At 43.3% G+C, this 15333-nt stretch overlaps 1 long non-coding RNA gene across 1 annotated transcript; it reads right to left on the minus strand.

The window, feature by feature from the left end:
• Positions 1–207: 207 nt before the first annotated feature.
• Positions 208–14169, minus strand: LOC102553402 (uncharacterized). Its single transcript, XR_350945.5, has 3 exons — positions 13748–14169; positions 1025–1121; positions 208–333 (listed from the first exon to the last, which is right to left on the minus strand). It is a non-coding gene; the product is annotated as an uncharacterized LOC102553402 (long non-coding RNA).
• Between the last annotated feature and the right edge of the window lie 1164 nt (positions 14170–15333).

Below are 15333 nucleotides of genomic sequence, written 5' to 3' on the forward strand. Positions count from 1 at the left end.
ACCCCACCACCCCCGGGGCCAGGGCAGGCACCAACACTAATAGTCACAGGTCACAATTGTAAAGATTCTCTAACTCAGAAGCAACTTTTTTCTTTTTTCTTTTTTTCGGAGCTGGGACTGAACCCAGGGCCTTCCGCTTGCTAGGCAAGCGCTCTACCACTGAGCTAAATCCCCAACCCCTGACTCAGAAGCAACTTATAGGTGGCATTGATCTTTGAACAAGAGATTAGAAGAGTTTTTATTTATTTTATGAGAACTCTCAAGGTACTTCTTATGCATGGTTACATCCACAAAGAACTCCATAATCATAGTCCCATCAGCTGTGCGGTCATTCTGGAAGGACAAAAACAGCCAATGTTGTAGTGTTGCTATCGCTGTGATAAAACGCCATGACCGAAAGACATTTCAGCTTACGCTTCTAGGTAACACCCTACCAGTACAGGAACTCAAGGAAGGAGCCTGGAGGCTTAAACTGAGGCAGGGACCATGGAGAAGTGCTGCTTACTGGCTTGCTCCTTGTGGCTTGCTTAGTCTGCTTTCTTATACACCCCAGAACCAGGGATGGCACCACCCATAGTGAGTTGGGCCATCCCACATCAATCACCAATCAAGAGAATGCCCCACAGTCTTGCCTCCAGTCCAGTCTCGAGGGGCTTTCCCTCAGTAGAGGTTCCCCCTCCTCAGATGACTCTAGCTTGTGTCAAGTTGACAAAACCCTAGCTAGCACAGTCAGGGAATTTCTTAGTGACTCCCCTCTCAGTGAGCCTACACAATAGCTGGCATGTTAAACTTCTTAGTGGTGGGAGAATTGTGTTCAGGATCCAAGTCAGAAAGTCACAAATTCAGATCCTATCCAGTGCTGTTGATAGCTTGAATATAAATTACTATAAAGTTGTGGCTTAGTAGGACAGCTGCTAGATCTTATTAATGAACCGGAACATACTATAAACATATTATTCCGGTAGTTTTACAATGGAATTTCAAGATTATTGGTGTATTCATTATCCTAGGTTTATTTACTCACCAACAAGAATAGGGTTTCCTTCCCTGTTGTTTTGATTTGTGATGCTTGTCAGTTCCATTTTGAGTAGAGAAGTGGTTGTTGTTATGGAAGTAGATAACTAAGGAAAAATGGGAAAATTTATATTACTATAGCTCGGCTGTTTATTCTCTACTTTATTTCTGTTGTTCTCAGAGTGGTTTTTAATCTAAAACTGTGGCTTACATATGCTAATGTGCTGTCTATAGGAGCCACATTTGAATTCCCTTTCCAGGGAGTAATTATTTGCTTCCAGAGAAGGCCACAGAATGATTCCTGCCACTTCTATTTCAGAGCCAATGACAAGGTCCATTAATGAATCAGAACTGCTCCCACAAGACTGTTCCTTTGTGTGCTCTGTCACACTGATACAGCCTTGCCTTTGCATCTCAGGAACAGTGATGCAGGCACAGCGCTTCCTGCCTTATGCTCTGTGCTCCCAGCCCACAGGTAGGGATGTCCGTTTATGCTGTTGACAGTGTTGGGGTTTGAACCCACAGCCTTACACACACTAAGCAAGCATGGTGCCGCTGAGCTACAACCCCGGGTCTCAGAATGTGACTTTTAAAAGCGTCTCCTGCTCAAAGGTCCGAAATCAATAGGGAGAACAGCTCCAAGATGGCTGACGGACTACCACCTCCAGACTGATATCCTAGGAGTACATGCCAAGGATAAAAATGGAAGCCGCCATCTCTAGGAGGCCTAGTAGTAAGCATCCTCAGGCCGTTTTTCTGGGGAGTGTGCTGAGACACTGCTCCTCCTGGACACTTTTCTTAGAAGAACACAAACCAGAAAGACATCACTGAGCCCTCTACCAGACACAGCAGGAAAGGAAACGCCTGTCAGACTAGGGAGGGCTAATATTCAAACCAGCAAGAGGGAAGTTTTCTCATGTACTTCAACAAATTCCACTTTTCCCCAGTGCTTGGGTTACAGGGGAGCAACATCACGCCTGGCTTTTATGTGGGTGCTAATTTCAGGTCCTCACGCTTTCGCGGCAGGCACTCTAACCAATAAACCATCTCCCCCACCTCAATGATTCAATTTTAACCAGGTATCATGGCAAAGGAGTGTTTCCATAATTAGTTTTTGTTTTATAACCAAATATTACCTTGTTTTTCATTTTCAAATACTGGTTAAAACAGTTTGCTGCAGAGAAGGAGAGATGGCTCAGTGGTTAAGGGTCCTTGCTTTTGTAGAGGACTTGGGTTCAATTCCCAGCATGCACAGGGTGGCTCACAACCATTTGCAATTCCATTTCCAGTGGATCCAATGTCCTCTGACCTCTGTGGGCATCAGGCATGCACGTTATACACCAGGCAAAACACTCATACACATAAAATACATAAAAAAATTTAAAAGTAATTCTTTGAATAGGAGACATTTGAACAAATTAGTTCCCTTTGGATTTTATCGGACTATAATGTGAAGAAACATGAGCATAACTGCATGTGTGAGCGTGCATCTCTACATAGATCAACACGCTAAAAGAACAGACTGCTGAAGGAGACTCAGCCTTCACCACCGTCACCACCCTCGCTCTACCACAGGGAGGAAATACATTCAATGATGGCTATCCTTAATTATAAAGGAGTAGATTTGGAGTCACCATGGCAACACACCCTTGAGTGTATCAGTTAAGAGTGTTTCCAGAAAAGCAAGACACGCCCTGACCGCCCATAGCGGCCTCCAATGGGTTGGGATTGTGGACTGAGTAAAATGGAGAAAATGACAGGAAGAATAGCGATCATTTCTCTCTGCTGTCAGATTGTGGAATAATGCGCCCTGATACTTCATGTTCCTGCAGCCATGACGTCACTGTTAGAAAGGTTTATACCCTCAAACCGTGAGCAAAAGCCTTCCTTTTTAAGTTGCTGTTGTCAGGTATTTTATCAAGGCAACAAGAAAAGTAATGACATAAAAAGTTGACCCTGAGAATGGGACCATTGTTGAAATGAACATGATGCTGTGGTCTTTAAGCTTTTGGGGCTGGTTTGAACGAAAAAAATGTGGAAGGTTTTGAAAATGTAGCCTACAGAAACCGTAAAATGCTGTAAGCAGAATTTAACGTAGTATTCTGATTGCAGTTGGAAGAATAGAATGCTTAGAGAAAGGCAGGCAGTGGAACCCTAACTCGTGAGGCTTCAGAGGGGATCCACTACTCTATGACAAACTGGATGACAGTTAATGTTACATTCTGGCAAAGAATCTACATTCATTCTGCTTATGACTTGAGAACTTGAATGGGGCTAAATTAAAAAGTAATGGACTAATTTGTTTGGCAAATGAATTTAAAGACAGCCTATCATTCAGTCCTAGTCATGGCCATGCTTACTGCTCTTGCTCAGGAAGAGGAGGGAGAGAGAGAGACAGAGACAGAGACAGAGACACAGATAGCCAGAGACAGAGACAGACAGAGACAGAGAGGAAACTGTGAATTCACAGGGAATATGGATATGGATAAGTTTAAAGTTGTGGACCAGGAAAGTGCAGATAAAGAATCTGTAATTGCCATGTTCTTAATGCCATTAAAGAAAAACTCACACTGTTGCTGGAGCAATGAGAGAGGTGCTTGAGTGGCAAGACCCCACCCACTGAAAGCTCCAGTCTGTAAAAATGGATATTCATTTGAAGGGAAAGAGCCTGACCCGAGACTAGTGCTGAAGGGAACGGTTTCCTGCTCAAAAAACAACGTTTCCTCTAAGAGAAGCAAACAGTGGTCCCTGCAACTTTGGTCCAAAGGCAGGCATCTAAACATCTCAAGGCATTTAGAAAACTTGGCAAGGTCATCCAGACGGCATGGAGTCTATAGAAATGAAGGATGAAAAACATGGAGGTCAGAGAGATTATGTCAAGGTTCCAGAGAGCCACAGAGACAGCACAAGGGCCTGAAAGGCCATTGTCGGAAGCCAGGATGGTGAAACGTAAGGTGTGATGGAGGACTCGGGATGGTGGATGATATTAGGACAGTTGTGCATCCACTGAGGAAAGCTTTAGGCACAGAGCTGAAGCAGCCCAAGCCAGAGCATACAGGCTGTAAACAGCAGCAGGAGGGAAGGACCACCCAAAGCCTGAGGGAAGGACTACCCAAAGCCTGGCAAGCACAGATTGTCCCATCATGACCCTAGATGCCTGACATGGAGCTGAGCAGTTAGGTAAGAACCTTGGTTCCCTGTCGTCTTTCTTCGCTCATCTCAAAAGAACAAGAGCTTCCATATACACGTGATTTAGGCCTTGGAACTGGAGTAATATTTTAAAAGTTCTCAGTGATCTTGCTCCTCCATTTATTGTGTGACCCAGCTGTAATTTTGGACAAATATTTTAAGAAGGAAAAGTCATTTTATTTCTGAAGACTAGAGCATACTTATTTGCACGACATCCAGAATTTAAATTCTTACTACGCAAGTCAGGTGTTCTGGAACATTCTTTTAACCCCAGCACTTGGGAGGCAGAGGCAGGCAGATCTTTTTGAGTTCAAGGCCATCCTGGTCTACATATTGACTTTCAGAAAAACAAAATGTACAAAGTGAGACCCTGTCTCAAAAACGATAAATTCTTAGCACGTGGTGGCTCCAAATGTCATTTCTTCTTGTAATTTTGGAGTAAGTGTAAGAAGATGACTAAGCCACTCAGTCTTGAATCCATGTAGCTTGTCCCTAGGTCTTCTTATTCATTGATAGCAAACCTAACCGAGGCTCCACCACCGAGGAGTCTCATGATTCTGGAAGAACTTAAGTCACAGACGTGAGCCCAACTCATGACCCCGTCTGGAGGGGCTGGGGTTAGAGATTTGGCATAGAGGGTGATTGGATTTTAAACAATGACCATGTAAATAGACATGGAAACTCGTGGAAGTTAGATTGCTGTAAAGAAAAAGAAAATAACTCAAGACCAAGAGCTGAAAGGAAACTCAGAAGGGTGTGCCACGCTGTCTGTGTCTCCAGGACTTGGGTTTGCTTAAAGCCCTTAAAGGAATTCTGAGCATCTCACAGAACAGGTGCATTTCTTATTGTCACTATACCTAGAGTGAGAAACAGATTGCCTTGGTTGTTTTTTGTCAATTTGACATCTGGGAAGAGGGAACCTTCCTCAGATTGGCCTTTAGGCAAGTCTGTGAGTCATTTTCTTGAAGAATAATTAATGTGGGAGGGCACAGCCTACTGTGGGTGATGTCACTCCTAGGTCAGTGATCCTAAGCAATGTATGAAAGCAAGCTGAGCAAACCAGTAAGCAGAGTTCCTCTGAGGACTGTGCTTCAGTTCCTGCTTCCATGTTCTTGCCTTGAGTTCCTGTCTGAGTTCCTGCCATGGCTGACCTCAGGGATGGACTGTGGCATGGGAGTGGAAGATGAATAAGCCCTTTCCTCCCTTAGTGGCTTTGGTTAGGGTTTTGATCACCGAAATAGGAAGCAAACTAGAACATGGCCTCCGCCCTCTGTTCCCAAGAAGACTTTGTTTCTCTTAGGCTTTTGCCTGGCAACAGTGAAGCAGTTTGGATTAAACCATCTGCTGGGGTCCAGAGAAACCACTGCTTAGAAGCACACTGATCTCGCCACAAGGTGTTCATTCTCAAATTTTTCTGAATGGGTCAATCCATCAAAGTTCCGCCATGCTCTGCTGACCCTTCGAAGCTTCAAACCATCAGAGTGGTCAGACGAGTGGGTTTGGATTAGTCCAGTTCAGGAAGTGTTGGTGCCCACTCCACCCATCCCAGTGGAAGACGTTCCAGACCACAGCTGCAGAAAAGGGGAACTGAGAGTCCACGAGAGGGAAGAAGGCTATCTGAAAGAGAACAAAGGAAGGCACCCAGGGCTGCACACTGTAATCTATCTCAGACTTCCATTTCAACAAAGGAGAGGAATTTTGTTGAGGGATATTAATTTCTACTCAGTGAATTAGTTTGAGAAAAATCCATATTCGTCAAGTTCGGGAAGTCTTTGTTCTCCTCTTTTGGTTTATGATACAAACTCCGCAGAGACGGTCTGAATATCATACTTTATGCAGTGGGATCTACATAATGAAACATCATTTTGTGTTCCATACATTTGTAGAATTTATATGTTATAAAAATAAAAGGGTAGAAAAGAAAATAGAAGATGTATTTCCTGCTTGAAAGAACCCATAACCCTTGAACTAATTTAATGTCTGCTGTGACTCACTTCAGAGACTTCTGGGAACAATAACTAAATGAAACAGACTCTAGGAGGTTCTGAGTGATTAGTGATTAACACTGGGGGAATTTCTCCACGTCTGGGGGAAGCCCGACTGCATTAGAATACTGTTGGGCTCTGAAGGGGTCATCAGCTTGTCCTGACTTGCCTAGGACGGCCTTCATTTTGCTGTCCCAAGAGCCCAGTAAGAGTGGGAAAGAAACGACTGCCAGGCATCCTCACTCTTCTTTGAAATCTCCAGCAGTCAGATATGGAAATGGTTGAAATGGCTGTGCTCTCTACTTACCCAAGAGGATTTTTCTGGGACTATCTTCCTTTAATAGCATAATGATAAAACTTTAAAAAAAAAGAGGGACCAAGTATAATAAATTACAAAGATGGTAACATCCGACAAAGGCCCCTCCAGTCCAGAAACAGTTGTGATATTCTTTAGCTTGCTTAAGGTCAAAAGGCCATTAGACTAGTACAAGAGTCTCTGTGCTATAGTAAGAACCCTGGGGACTTTAGAGGACCAGTGGGTGCTGGATTTTGCTCCTTACTCTGCGCCCTCCGGATGTGGCTCTTCAGCTTTCCTGGACACACACTGAGCTACGATACCATCTGAAGGCTGTGCTATATTGCATTTCTGTTGCTTGTTTCCGTTGGTCGCCATAAGAGCCTTGATTGTGCTCCACTGAAGCACGGCAGTGATATTGTGGCTAAGTGTCCTACAAACATGGCACCGTCATGACTGCCGTCACAAAAGCCATAGTCAGTGTGATTATCATCTGGCAGTGATAATTTGATTATATATTATATATTTGATTAACCCGACCTCTTCCCTCATCCCTTCTTTCCTGTGCATTCTTCCAGCGTTTGTGATGCTCTGCCCATTAAAATCAGGGTGGAACCCACATTCGTTTCAGGGTCTAAGACTCAGATTCCCTTTCTCCCCTGAAGCTTTATCTAAACCCCGTGTGCATAGCAACAGGTAAATAAAAATACTAGACATATTAAAAACAAACCTGAACACAGGAAGAACCGATATTGATGTGGGTGGTTTAGATATATATCAATATATCCCGTTGGAAGTGCTAGCATTTTCTGTCGGGTTACATAAAAAATACTTTTGGCTCTTGTTTCTGCCTCCCATTTGCACACTCAGAGTGCAGGTACACACACCACAGTGTTTGTCTTTTCAATTTGGTTTCTGGGGCTTGAACTCAGTTCCTCACATTTGTTCAACAGTGCCTTATCCACTGAGCCATATCTTTAGCCTACTTTTTCTGAGATGGGTCTCACAGTGGAGCCTGAGCTGATTCAAACTCGTAACCGCCCTGATTGCTGATATTATAAGCAAGAGCTACTTTGCTTAGATATACTTCAAAGCTAGCATTTTGATTTACCGATGATAGATTATCCAAGGCGGGATCATGGTGTCACCTTAATTGTGTTTGTCTGTGCATGGCATACGCAGAGATTCATCACTGTCCACCAGGCTCTGGGCCTCAGAGATCAACCACTGTAATCCCAGTCTGCGCTCAGTGAGGGGAGAGCCTGAGAGAGCACTGCCCATCGACTCGCCATAAACGGCTGAGAGTTCTGGGTTAGTGTCACCCAGACCCACTTGGACTGTTTTGCTGTTGTTGCTGCTGCTGCTGTTGCTGCTGCTGTTACAGGGTTCAAGTTCTTCATGACTGGAAAATTTCACCTTTTAATAAACTTTTTAAAATTAATTTAAAACAAATTTTAACTTTTGCTTTAACTTTATGTTTTATGGGTATCTTGCCAGCATGTATGTCTGTGCACGACATGCATGCAGTGCCCACAGAAACCAGAAGAGGGTGTCGGATCCCCTGGGATTGAAGTCGTAGACAGTCGTGAATTGCTATGTGGGTGCTGGGAATTGAACCCTGGACCCTCTGGAATAGCAGTGAGTGCTCTTGACCACTCAGCTATCTCTCCAGCCCTTTTAAGTTTAAAGTTAAAGAAGACAAGGGGTTTCATTGTGTCTTTCATACATGGGGTTCTAATTGGTCTCCCTCTCTCAGTGCCCTACCTACATTCTGGTCCCCTGCTGATGGAGCTTCACACTGAGGAGACAGACAGCAGCCACACCAGAGCCACCTGTTTCTTTCACATCATAGGAAATACAACATGAAAAAGTGGGGAGGAAATATACATCTTTTATCTGACTTCTCCCATGCCTCAATTCTTTAAAAACATTGTTTTGTATGCGTGTGTGTGTGTGTGTGTGTGTGTGTGTGTAAGAAAATGTCTGGTATGTTCCTGGAGAGTCTCCAACTTACACATTTAGGCAGTTTCTGACGTGAACTCACCAGTTCCCTAGTCAAGGTAGGGGATCCAATCCTATCTCCTGAGTGCTGGCATTGCGAGTGTGATTTCATGCATATGTCTGTGAGTGTTGGGCATCCAAACTCTGCTCCTCGTGCTGGCACAAGTATAGCAAGTTCTGTACTCGCTGTGCCACTTTCCCAGACCTAACCCACATTTGGAAAAGCATTTATCGTATCTTATTTAAATCAAATAGTAGGCTTGGATGTTGCAAGTTGGTATAGTGCTTGACTAGCATGCATGAGGCCCTGGGATCAATCACGTATGTGCACGTATGCCTATAATCCCAGCCCTGGAGGGGCAGAGGCAACAGGATCAGGAGTTTAAGGTTGTCCTCAGCTATGTATTGAGTTTGAATCCAGTCACATGAGATCACTGTCTCTCCACACCCCTCAAACCAAAAAAATAGTATCCAGGTGTGAATGATACACTCTTGTTGTCATGCCAACACTAAGGCAGATTGCTAGTTAAAGGTTAGCCAGGACCACCTTGTCTCAAAATGGACAACTAAAAATAGTAATTATGCATTTATTTAAAGGATACAATATGATTTGGTGTATGAATTCATTGTTGAAAGAGTAAACAAAACTAACTACATATTTATTATCACACCTAAACATGTTTGTGCATGTGATAACCTTTAAAACCTACCCCAGCAGGTAGAAATGTCACTCAGTTGCCCATCATATATGTGGTCATGGGATTAGTCCCCAGCACTACAAAATAAAATAAGATCTATACTCGTGGCAAATGAAAAATGTGTAATAGTTTTTTGCATGTGTATAAATGTGTGTACATGTGTGTGGATTCATGGGGAAGCCAGAAGTTGACTCTGTCTTCCTTGATCCATTTCTGTTCATTGGGGCAGACTCTTTGGATCCTGAAGCTCACCAGTTCCAGCTAGACTCAGTAGACAGCTTGGCCTGGGAATTCTCTTTCTCTGCCTCTTGAGTGCTGTGGGGTGCAGGTGACTGCTGCTGCCTGGCCTTTATGTGGGTTCTCAGAGTCTGAACTTGGATCCTCACACTTGCGGGACAAGCACTTTATCTAATGAGTTTATTTCCCCAATCCACTCTTTGTTTCCTCATTGTTTGACACAAGTTTTACTATGTAACTATATTGCCCTGGTACTCACTATACAGACTAGGTTTGGCCTCATACTTAGTGGTAATTCTCCTACTTCTGCCTCCTGAGTGCTGAGTGCTGAGTGCTGAGTGCTGAGTGCTGAGTGCTGAGTGCTTCCTTGTGCACCACCAACTACAGTACATTCCTGCTAACTGTAGCTGCCATACTTACTGCTATGAACAGACACCATGACTAAGCCAAGTCTTATAAAGGACATTTAATTGGGGTTGGCTTACAGGTTCTAGTCTCAGTACACTATCATCAAGGTAGGAGCCTCCAACAAGGCCATACCTACTCCAACAATGCCACACATTCTAATAGTGCCACTCCCTGGTCCAAGCATATTTAAACCACCACAATACGGCATTTCCCCCATTTCTGTTCCTCCCTCTAAACTCTGCCATATGTCTCTCCTTGCTCTCTTTCAAATTCATGAACTCTTTTCATTAATTTTAGTTAACTTTTCATTAATTATTTTTCATTAATTATCAATTAATTAATATGTTCTTAGATACATAAATACAATCTGTTCAGTCTATATAATGCTACTTATATGAATGTTTTCAGGCTGAATTTGGTATTGGATAACCAATTGCTCTGCTCTTCTCTAGAGAAGACTATTTCTCCGGCTCTCAGTATTTCCTTGTTCCTGTAGTTCTCCCTGTAGAGTTGAGGCCTCGAGTCCTTCCCTACCCCCCATCCATGTTAGCATGTCATCTTTGCTCAGCTCGTGTTTAGGCAGTCCTGCTGGAGAGACTTTCTGGGTGTAGCTTCTGACATTCCTGGGAGACACATCTCATAGCACTTAGGAATAGGAAGTACAGTAGGCTCTCATTTAAAAAAAAAACAACTATCAACGGTTCTGTCCCTCTGTGAGCAAGCAAATGCGTCCTTATTGGTGATGGTAAAGAGGACACATTGGTTCTTACTAAGTGTGCCCATTTACAAGGCGTGCCAACATTGCAATGCAGCCTTTGTAGGTGCGAGCCTCAGCCCTGGGCTCTCATCTACTTGTTTTATCATTCACAAATCATTACAAAACTGTAATGTACAGGACAGTTTTGACTTTCACATTGGTGCCATTCCAAGGCCCCAATATAAAGAAGATAAGGCCTTAGCAGACAGACAAACAGGCTTGGATATTGCAATTTTTCTATACAACCTCTATATAAGTTTCTGAAATCCCAACACTTGGAAGATAGGCACAGGAAGACCAGTTGAGGGCCAGCCTGGGCTCTATCAGACCTTGTTACAAGACAAAGAAACAAGGAAGAGTGAAGTGAGGTCTGTGTAGCGTCTTTTCTTACCTTTTTAGTTGCTGTTATGATTGCCGCTGTCCTCTTTTGATACAGGATGTCGTGTAGCACAGGCTGGCTTTGAACAATGTAGCTGAGAAGGACCTCGAGTACCTGGCCTTCTGTTTCCACCTCCCAAGTGCTGGCGTTACAGATGTGCATGACCATGCCCAGTTTTCTCAGCCTTTTCTGAAGTTAACACTGCAGTCTCCCTGCTTCTTGCTTTCTTTGCTATTTAGACTTAGTGATTTAATATCTATGGGCATTTTACCTGCATGTATGTCTATGCACCGCTTGGGTACGTGGTGCATTTAGAGGTCAGAAGAGTCTGACAGGACCCTTGGAGCTGGAGTTATAGATGGTGATGAGCTAGCTACACGTGGGTGCTAGAAACTGAAACTAGGTCTTCTGCAAGAGCAACACATGCTCTTACCAGATGACCCATCTCACCAGCCTCGTTCTTACTCTCTAGCTTTCGATAAAAGCTGTGTCTTTTCTCTGGCCATATCCTAGGTGCCCAACAAGATGGAAATTTAACTCTTTGCAATCAAACATCATTTGTTTTCACGTTCATAGGAGGGTATGATGGTGTTGAATGGCACATCACAGTATCATTATATCTTACTTTTCTATTGCTTTGAAGAAACGCCATGACCAAGACCAAGACAATTTATAAAAGAAATCATATATGTAGGGGCTTGCTTACAGTTTCAGAGGGTGAGTCCATGACCATCATGACAAGGAACATGGCAGCAGGCAGGAAGGTGTGGTGTTGGAGCAGTAGCTGAAAGTTTATATCTTATCCACAAGTTGGAGGCAAAGGGAAAAAGAGAGGGGGAAGGGGAGGGGAGGGGAGTGGGGGAGGGGACGGGAGGGGAGAGGGAGAGGGAGGAGGCTGGGCCCGGTATGGGATTTTGAAAACTTAAAACTCACCTCAATGACACCTCCTCCAATAAGGACACACCTTCTAATCCTTCCCAAACAGTTCCACCAATTGGGAATCAAGCATTCAAATATCTGAGCTTATGGGGACCATTTTCATTCACACTATCATACATTATATACCTATAAAACTCTTCCACTTAAGGTACTCATACTTAAGAATCCGATTATTCTAAAAAGTAGAAAATAGCTTCAAAATCCTTTGCTTTTTAGGAGGATCCTCAGCTTGACAGAGAATTTAAATTTCTGTTTATATATTTTAAAAATAGGCCTAGTTAAAATAAAAAGTAGAGATCTTTTGTGGAAAGAATTGGATATTTGAGGGTTTGAAATATTGAGTGTTAGGGACTTTGGGCAAAGAGGCCAACAAAGTACCCAGTATGTGAATGGTTAGAGGCATTTTATCAACAGGCTTATGCAGATTAAGTTTCAAATGTTTGCCCTGCTGTGCCGAGCTCTCAGTAGAAGTCCACAGCGTACATGTGATTGCATTAACATAATGGTGCTGCGTGGAAGTCAAGACGCACACAGGCTCCCAGTGCAAGCTGACTGTAGCGCAAGGGACCATGGGAGGAGAGATGGGAAGAAGCGGCCTCGGGGAGGGATCGTGGCCAAAGGCAAGGGATGGAAGAGAACCCCAGCTCCTCACAGCAGATGGAATGGGACGTTCTGTCTTAAAGTCTTAAAGGGTCGGTGCCCTTGAACAAACGGAAGTCTTACATGACAGTGAATGCTAGATATTTGTGTCCTGTCTTTATGAACTGTACCTATGAGAGATAAATCATCTTTGCCCCGTGTATTTTTTCTAAGTTCACTGAATCTAAAGAGGTGCATATTAGTGTCTTCATGTTTCCAGCATGGAAGTGCAGTAGAAATGAACGCAGAGAGGGCAAGCAACACGAGCACGGGCGGGGCTGGAAAACACTGCTTGGATGCCCACCACGCCTCTCTGTGTCACCAGTTTCCACCACATCCTTCTCTGTTGCCAGTGCCCAGATGCCCACCACACCCTTCCCGGCCACCAGTTTTCCCTATGATGCTCTCCAGAAAGCACTCAATCTCTAGGTCCCTCATGTTCATCCATGAGCTCCTTGCCTAACTTTCCTGAGTCCCTTTTCCATTTTATCCTCACGTCCATTTCTGCCTCTTACGGCCTCTAGCTTTTTCCCTCCTCTGAGAAAAACAAACAGTAGAATGCCAACTATAGCTTTCTCTAAAACAAAAACAAAAACAACAAAACAAAACAAAAAAAAAATAGATTTCTAGTTTTACATTTTTCCTAGATTTCTGGTCTTTTTAAAAAATCTTTTAAAACTATTCATTTTTATTTTCCTTTTGTGTATGTATGTATGTGCATGTCCGGGGTGTGCATGCACATGATTACAGGTACTGGTGGAGATCAGAAGAGGGTGTCAGCCTCCCTGGAGTTGGAATTACAGGCGGCTGTGGTCTGACTGACACAAGCCCTGGGAACAGAACTCAGTTCCTCTGCAAGAGCAGGACTCTCTCAACCACGGAGCCATTTGTATCAGACAAATAAATCTGTCTGATTTGGAAAGCAGCCACCACAGCCCAACTCTCTGCAGAGAAGCAATAGTATGCAGACTTATCCAAGAAGAAAATTTCTCTATTAGTCAGAGAATAAAAACAAAGCAAAAAGGACGTGTTATTCGACTGTTTACACTAGCATTGGTCGTTAGGATGCTGTGTTCGTTACCAGGCTACTTAGAACAGAGCATCGGTTTCTCTGGCCGTGTGGTTTCGCCCATGGCCACTAGGTGGCAGATGTGGTTCCGAGCGGAAGAATATCCAGGGACAAAACCTGGAAGTGATGGTTCCTACCTTACTGTTTCTGAGGAAGAAGCCCTTCCAGATTTTTCAGTTATGGTTTGGATATGAAGTGCCCTTCCTAAAAAGATGTGTTGAAAACTTGGCTCCGGTCTGACGGTCTTACTGAGGAGGAACTGAATCACGAGGATACTAACTCCATCAATGGATGAGTCTGTTGCCGAGTTCACAGCCGAAAGGGTTTCCCAGCTTGGCCACATTCCATAGTTACATAAACTGCGATCTCCACCGCGAGATCTCCACACCCTTGGGTCTGGTTCTCAAATGGCTCAACAGAGCCCCAAACCTTTCCTGTCACATGCCAGATTGCTCAAATAAGTCAAGAGAACTCCAAATTTAAGGAGTACTCTGCTGTAATTTAGGTATCTAGGAAAATAATGTTTTTACTACATTGGCATCCTGTAGGGAGAGTTATAGGGTGGGTGGGTCCTTAGACAGCAGCAGAGCAAGGTCCACACCCTGTGTTCCTGGAGCTCCAAATACCCGAGTAGGGAACTTCTGGCTACTTTGTATGTAATATAAACACATATAAATATAACACACACACACAATATATATATATATATATATATATATATATATATATATATATGTATGGAGTTTGTTTGTTTGTTTTTGTTTACTGAGGCAGAATTTCTCTGTAGACCAGGCTGACCTCCAACTTAGAGATCTGCCTGCTTATGTATCCTGAGTGGTGAGACTGAAGGCATGCTCCGCCACTGCCTGTTTTTTCTTCAACGTCTATGCACTGAAAAATAAGATTGGCATGCCTTTTTAAAAAAAAAAAGTATGTGGCTATTCTAGACTACCAAGAACAATTGGTTCTGCCCTTGTAGTTTGAGCTAAATGCAAGGATTTCGATATAATTTGAATTTGAAGCTGAAGGGACCAGACTTTCCTGGACTTCATCTCGGACAGACTTATAGGAGATGAAACCAACAGGTCAAAACTGTAAAACAGCCATCAAGAATAAAAATGCACAATCTAGGATAAAAAGGAGACACGTAGTATTTTAGGGAAGATATGAGAATATACAGGAGGGGGAGATCCCAGTTAAATTAAACAACTAGAGATAAAATAAAAATGCTTTGATGAAAAAAAATGCAGCAAATGACATTAGCAACAGACTAGACATCACAAAAGACCAGTGAGCTTAAAAACCACACAAAACATTTTGAAGCACCAGGAAAAGTACATGGTGGTGTTGGTGTGTCTTGGAAACAAGAACTGGACACAAGTGACCTCAGAAAAGTATCGAGAAAACGGATGTGCATATAATTAGAATTGTAAGTGAGGAAAAGAGAGAAGGCAGAAAAATATTTCAAGACTGTTTAGACAAAACTTTCTTAACCTCCTGTAAACCAAAAAGCATAATTCACAAATCAATGACCAACACAACTAATAAATATGAAGAAAAGCATGTAGAGACATACCTGGATCAAACTTCCAAACCAAGGAAAAGTCTACGGCTGGGGAGATGACTCAGGCAAACATCACACCCAGAACCCATGTAAATAAAAGCCAAGTATGGTTGCGCCTGTTGTAAGCCTAGGCTTGGGGTGGCAGACACAGGAGGTTCC

This window comes from Rattus norvegicus, chromosome 1 (assembly GCF_036323735.1).
Source record: "Rattus norvegicus strain BN/NHsdMcwi chromosome 1, GRCr8, whole genome shotgun sequence".
Lineage (NCBI taxonomy): Eukaryota > Metazoa > Chordata > Mammalia > Rodentia > Muridae > Rattus > Rattus norvegicus.